Genomic DNA, 7,643 nt, shown 5'->3' on the forward strand with positions numbered 1-7,643 from the left:
TCAGTCTGCAAAAAACCTAAGACTGGGATGGAGATTCACCTTTCAGCAGGACAATGACCACAAGCACACGGCCAAAGCGACACAGGAGTGGCTTATAAACAAGAAAGTGAATGTCCTAGAGTGGCCCAGTTAAAACCACACAAAGTATTTAACAATTGTATCCCCCACCGATGCTTTGATTTATTAGGCTCTGGTGCAAGACTGTGAAGTAGACCCAACCCCCCCGGCAGCACAACCTAAAGAAAACTTTTTGAAAATTAATACATCAGCAGCAAAATCTGAATCATTATTTTATGATGGCTGTGAACAAGAGAGTAATCAATCAAATAACAGTATATCCAAACATTTTAATAAATCAATTATGATAAGATGATGAATGAATTTGATTAATATCTTGATTTAGTTAATATTGAAACATATTAATAGCTTCAAATTAGTCACAAAACATATTCAAATGTATTAATCATACGCATCAATTGGATTTTAATGTTATCAAGAGCAAAAGTTACTGAATTTTTACCACTGGTTAGTAATATTCAAAGTTGATGGAATTTTGTGGGGCAGGAAGACTCTGATACATTCAGCTTGTTCGAGATGTGGAGCATAAACAGATTTTATCCTTTTGGCTGACAGCAATTTGGGGAGCTGTTTGTGCAAATGTTACAAACAGAAGTTAAATCATATGTAATAAACTATGACATTACTGCAATATTATGGGTCAGATATATAAACACATCTCACTTACACAGTACAGACCATTGTAAATCAATGCTATGTTTATTGTGTTTGCCAATATTGCATGTACAATTGTAACTATTACAATAGAGTGAATTAGCAGTACAACTATGGTCAAAAGTTTTGCATCTCCCTGTATAATGAAATCACTTTGCTTCGAATGAAGCCTGTGGAATAAAGCTATGTTAACATATTGAATTACATACCGCTTTGTAGTTTTCCATACTTAATGGAAAACTATGATATTTAAAAATGTGACACCTTGAAATCCAACATGCCTTAAATACTACTGTACTATTAGTTCCTTTTTGAGATCAAACATCTAACTGCAAGAGCTGCACCGAGCATGCTCAGAACCAAAATTTCAAATCCCTATAACCCAGGAACAGATTAATATTTTTTCACCAAACCAGAAAAACATCAGTGAGAGGAATTTAGTAATAATGCTGCTCTATGTATAGAGACAGAGTCATGTCTGCACAAAATAATGACAGATAGTGACAGGGATCAAGTACTGGGATTCCAAGGTCACATGCTTTACATGACACCTGATGGGACTGTCAGTCTAGTGCTGAGCTCGCCTGTGGTAACATGGCGACACGATGAGCCAATCACTAAGGTACCATGTCTGGCATTTCAACCCACTGCACTCTCCCCAACTGAGCTAAATTATTAGGGAATTAATTGCCATTGTCTAAAGCTCATATTGTAAACAGAGAGTAAGGCCTCTGAGCATCAATGGCTCCATTACACATCATACCAGAAGCAAAGGCTTTCAGCCATTTTCAACTTTTTCAAAGTGATTTTGTTTGAATCAGTTGTCACAGTTTTGTTATTAGCAGCCATAATTTAACACGCTAACTAAATACAAATACTTTCTGTAAATTAGCCAGAACTGCAAATGGTCAGGTCATATTTAAAGTATTTGCACTATTGTAAGGATAACAATGAAAATAAATGATATTTAATAACCATGCAATGGAATACATTAAATATGTATTCCATTGCATAGTTTATTGATTTATGTATAATTTTGGCACTGTCGGTAAAGAAATAGAAAACTTGTAACGTTTAGTAACATCTTTAATTCTCTTTGATTTTATCCAAAACACACTCAGGAAGATGTATTTATTTCAAAGTTGAGTTTTTAAGCACAGTTGAGTCCTTAAATTATCATTCTGGCTTGCTTGTTACCTGTGTTTTAAAATGAACAACATTATTTCACTTTAATAAAAACTACAAATTGGCCTACCATTACTTAAATAGATCATTCATGAATGTATTAATCATCAATTACATTTTTTTCTTTATATTTTGCCTCTGATGAAGGTATTTTAATCTGAACACATCTGTAAATAATCAAATGAACACACACCTCTCTCTCTCTCTCTCTCTCTCTCTCTCTCTCTCTCTCTCATATATATATATATATATATATATATATATATATATATATATATATATATACTATATGCCTTGCTATCATTTGTACCATATATCTGTATGCCATATTATATATAGAGGATACTTCATGGTATACGGTTTTTATTTGCCACAGGAGGATGTCCCAGTAAATATGTAAGGACATCCTCATAAGGTGAATCAAAAACGTATACCATAAATGACCATTCACTATTATGTGCATACCACAAATATATATTTTAAAATAAATAGCAATAAACAATGTTAAATGTTTATATTAAATCAGTTCATTCAAGGCTTATTTTACCGGGCGGATCTTTACTTTCTTTGTCAAAAGACTATGCTTTGATTTGCAATTTCATTAACTTTTTGTTGTGCAAATGTTCTACTGTTTTCTACTTTATGAAATAACTGTCTAATTTCTGATGGAGGGAACATGCAATTTATGTTATAACTATCTCTATTTCATTGTTTATTTCTTTAATTCGTCTTGCCGATGTCAATTTAGCTTCCTGAATTACCTTAAACAAAATCTCTTTTACATTTACTCTTTCCACTTCATTAGTCTTTATGTTTACGCTCAGTTTTATCTTAAAACCAGTTAGAACTGGTGCATTATCTATACAATTATCTATAAAGTTTTGATGAGAGCTATACTTAGCTCTCTGTGCCGTCGGTCTCTTAAGTTTGTTAAGTTAATTAGTGTAATACTCCAGTCCACTTCTCAATTCCTACATAAATTTCCTTTGTAAGATAATGTTATGTATAAAACACAATAATATATTTTAGCCCAAAGAGTCAGCTGCCCAACGTTTAGATATGCTGTACATATCTTTCTCCAGGTTATTTGAATCAAAAACATTGGAGGTATTTATAGGTTTTTGATGGCATGACAATGACTTGTTATTGTTTATATTCAAATCCATGATTTCTTCCTGCATGATGTAATGGTGTTCTATATATTGCGACATCACTTTTACGTCTGTCTTTAAATATGTATTAATTATAATTAACATTAGTTTACATAAACTTCTCTTTATATTATGCAATGCTGGCTCTGAGCATAAGCCTTGATTTGTCCTCCCCAGCACATCAGCATGCATTAATACATTTTGTTTATTTATTTAAATGTTATATATTTGAGTTAATTAGTTCATTATTAGTTATGCTGAGTCCCACTGGCATAATAGTGTTCAGTCTATTTATCCATTTACTTTATTTCTTCTATAAATTTATCTGCATATATATATATATATATATATATGCAGATAAAAGTTAAATGTATGTTGGGATTATACATGCAGTCGTTAATGTTTGTAAACAAGGTAGGTTTAAAGGTATGAAATAGCAGGTTTGAAAAAAAACAGGTTTCACACTGACGTAACTTTCGAGAACATAGTCCCTCCTTCTTTTTTTGTATTTTGTTAGACAAAGTCAGGATTCCCCAGCCTAGGGTGTATACTGGCCTAATCCCTGGGCCAAACCAGTTTTTGATACAACTTTCCGGACCTGGTCTGACTTTAGTAGTGTAACAATGTAAATAGGCCTATAGCTCACTCCTGATATACTGGCTGGCAGCAGTTATGCCGTCATAATGGAGCCTATCACTTTTTTCCCATGTTGCTCGTGGCATCTGATGTCACAAGGGAAAGAAACCCCTGCAGTCTGCCAGGCTCCTCTCAGTTAGGGGGCTAAGACCCCGGCTAATTCAGGGCAGGAGAGTTTAATTAAACTGGGCTGCAGCAGTTTCCTTGGTAAAGGGAGTGTGGGAAGAGAATGTGTGTCGAAAGAGACATGCTCCATACTGTGTGCTCTTTATTGTCACTCTGCAACTAATATATTGTGGGAATTTCTGTAGAACCAATAATGAACTGCATTAAAAAGCCCATAAAACAGGCACACTGCCAGTCAAGTTACTGTAGCACAGAATTGCATCAAGTCCGACTAATTTATTATATTAGGGCTGTATGTGAGGTCCTGTAAGTTTATTATACAATTTTTCATCTTGAGAGCTTGTTGTTCACATGGAATAGAGCCTCTCTGAGAAAATGGAATTACTGCCCAAGGTACTGTATATAAACTACTGTTGACATATCCTTCACTTGTAAAAAGAAAAGGAATTTTATCAGCAACCAGAGATTTAATTTCAGTTAACTATATATAGTCTAATATAAACAGAAAGGATGCTTTATAATAATAATAATAGTAAACAACATGCAGATGACACAATTCCTCTGGTCCTAACCTATCACCCTACCAACACAGAAATACAAAAAATCGTGCAACGAAAATTTTCAGCAAGATCCATCTATGGCACCATGTCTGGCATCTATTTTCAAGACTTCCCCACTGATATCATATAAATTGTTTACTGCACTGTGTTTACTTTTCTTTCTACACAGCTGAAGAACAGCTTTTGTCCGAAATGTCCTGAAATACATTATTTTGTAATCAGTTAAACCTTTTCTGTACATCCACAAAAATAGAAGGAAACACACATGAAAAAAAAAAAAAACCCACAAAAAAATAAATGACAACACAGGCTGTTAATGTACTTAATAACTGGCTTAAAGAAAAAAAAAAAGGAGATTAATTGTAAAGAAAAAAACCTCAACAGCATTCAAGGAGAATTTCGTGCAACTCTAGTGGGATAACATGCTTACCGTGACTAGCTTCAAATGTGTCTTTCTTTACATTCCAATCCAGTGTTGTGCTGCTGAAACTCAGGAAGGGGCTGTTCTTTGGCAGTTCAAACAATACTGCCACCAATAAGTGCTTTATAACAACTTAAAAATGCCTGAAATAATTTCAAATATCCTTGAGAATGGGTTTAATCAAGAAATGCCAGTTACCAATCGGCCTGTGTCTCCGAATAGCCTGTAGCCCCTTCATCAACACCTATAATGGTAGGAAATAACAAAGAGGGTGTAAATTAACAAGCGTCAAAGCATAGTCTGTTGAAAATTAAAGTTAAAATTAGCCAGGTAAATATAATCCCAGAATGAGTTGATTTAAAATAAAAATGGAGGATGTCCTTAACTCACTCTGTCAGGGCTCATGATTTACTGGGACATCCTCCTGCGGTGAATAAAAACTGCATACCATGAATGATCCTTCAATATCCTCTATATATAGTGGGAGATCATTGGTTTCTGTGAAGCTGGAAACACAGTATAATGCAAACTTATAATTTCTAGAAATAGTTTCACAGTTTTGGTCTCACCTTACCACCAAACTGGGTGTTAAAGGTCAAATTCTTAAACTCTGCCATGGAAGCGGAACAGCGTTTTCGTAAGTAATGATCCATTAAGGCCAACAAGCCCCATGACATATTTTCCTACTTGCTGTTAAAACAAAGCATTACATTAGAAGCTTTCAAGCTGCAGTGTCCTTTGGCACTGGCTGTCCACCGTGCTTGGTGTGTCCAATGCCTGGCCTCAGTGGATACTGCCCCTATGCTAAGCAACCCCCTGCTGTAAATAATTAGCAATTTTTATTTTTTTAAGCTTTTTCTTTTCCCTGTATGTAGTTAAGATTTTCTTGTATATTGTTAGATTGGTCACAATGCAAATCTCAGTTTTTTAAACACTGATAACAGTCCTTTGAACTGAAATGTACTGATGTATTATCCACTTCATATCCACTGTTTTTGAAAATAAAATCTGCTAAACACAAAATAGTAACTGATATGAATGACAAGTTGCGCTAATGTATTTGCAATATATTCACTGATCTATGTTTTTTCATTATATTTCTTTAGGCTAATAATAATAATAATAATAATAATATTGTTTTAAAATGTGTATTTAGACCTGACACTGTGAAGTAGGATTTTAGGTCAGCCAAATGTTAATGTATAATTGAGTACTTATAAAGCCTTTTTACGTTAACCACTACAGTAGGAAAGGGATTAGATATTGTGTGCATAACTGTCTGCACAGACCTAGTTTAGCACTAACAGGAATTAATCACATACATAATGAACATTCATAGTTCAGATAGAAATGACTTTTGTTAAAATATAGTATTTTTTTTATTATTAGTGTGAAGGGACATCGGATGCAGACTCCATGTGCAGCGCCCCTACGAAAACCCCTTGTATGAGGAGGCGTGGAACCAGGGCCTGGTTGGGGACATAGCAGAGTGATTCTGGGCTGTAGATCAGACCTGGCCATCTACAACACTGAAGAGGGGGGAAGCCGAGCATCCAGCTAAAGAGGGAGAAGCCCCTCTGTCTCCCGCAACCCAGGGATAGGAGAATACCTGCCGGTTCTGCCTCCGCCGACAGGGAGAACTGTCTACCGCTCCCGCTTTCGCAACCAGAATGGGAGGAGCTCCTGATGCCTTCGCAGTCAGAAGGAGAGGAGCCCCTTCTGGCTTCGTAGCCACAAGGGGAGGAGCCCCTTCTGGCTTCACAGCCACAAAGTGCTCTGCTCTGCATCCCCTGAAGTTGCTGCCAGCTTTGCTTCGTCTGGGGTCTCCGCTGGCTCTGCTTCGCCTAGGGTCGCTGCCAGCCCTTCATGGCAGCAGGTAATACTGTGGCCAAAGGCAAAAGGGGGGAAAGGTCAGGAGACCACCTCCCCCCACAGCAGTTTCGCTGCAGGAGCGAGTGTGGCCAGAGCCCTAGAAGCTATGAAGAAGAGGGGGGAGGTGAGGAGACCACATCCACCAGAGACCCAACCACTACCCCTGTGCCATAGCCCAGCACCTGGGGATTGGTTCCCTCAACCTGGACTCCCAAACAGCATGTCTGGACCTCTGGTCGTTGGGCCTGACTCCCAGGGTCGCGGCACCGCCAGGCACAATCAACTCAAACCTGGTTGATGGAGGTGGAAAACGCTGTCTCAGGCATCATTCCAGAATATCCCATAAATGCTTGATTGGGTTCAAATCTGGTGACTGAGAAGGCCATGACATATGAATAATATCAGTGTCATGCTTATCAAACCATTGGGCAACCACACATGCTCTGTGGATGGGGGCATTGTCATCCTGGAAGACACCACCCCCGGCAGGAAAGAAATGGGGTGGATATGATCACTCGGTACCATTAAGTAGCAATAAACATTGACCTTGCCTTCTAAGGGAATGAGTGCACCCAAACCATGCCAGGAAAATGCACCCCACAACATTACGGAACCACCAAAACACTTCACCTTTAGAACCAAGCACTCAGGGCTGTAGAGTTCTTTAGGTTGGTGTCACAAATGCACTCTTCCATTTGTCGAGAACATGGTGAAGGATGATTCATCTGACCAGATCACATTTCTCCATTGCTCGATAGTCCATTAGCTGTGCTCTTTGCATCACTGGACTCGCAAACGTGCATTGCCAGCTGTGATGAGCGGTTTGTGCACTGCAACCTGACAATGGTATCCCGCTCTATGGAGTTCTCGGCGGACCATTTTTGATGAAACTGGCTGCTCGTGCCCCAGGTTGTCTCGCCTGTTTTGCCTTGCACTTCGAATTAATGCACGGCTATCATG

At 37.7% G+C, this 7,643-nt stretch overlaps 1 long non-coding RNA gene across 1 annotated transcript in view; it reads left to right on the plus strand.

Moving 5' to 3' along the window:
* Positions 1 to 6,474, plus strand: part of LOC121319571 — a 28,224-nt gene extending 21,750 nt beyond the window's left edge. Inside the window, exon 3 of the long non-coding RNA XR_005950719.1 lies at positions 6,201 to 6,474. This is a non-coding gene — a long non-coding RNA (uncharacterized LOC121319571). The remainder of the gene's footprint in view (positions 1 to 6,200) is intronic.
* The last annotated feature ends 1,169 nt before the right edge of the window (positions 6,475 to 7,643 follow it).

This window comes from Polyodon spathula, chromosome 1 (assembly GCF_017654505.1).
Source record: "Polyodon spathula isolate WHYD16114869_AA chromosome 1, ASM1765450v1, whole genome shotgun sequence".
NCBI lineage: Eukaryota > Metazoa > Chordata > Actinopteri > Acipenseriformes > Polyodontidae > Polyodon > Polyodon spathula.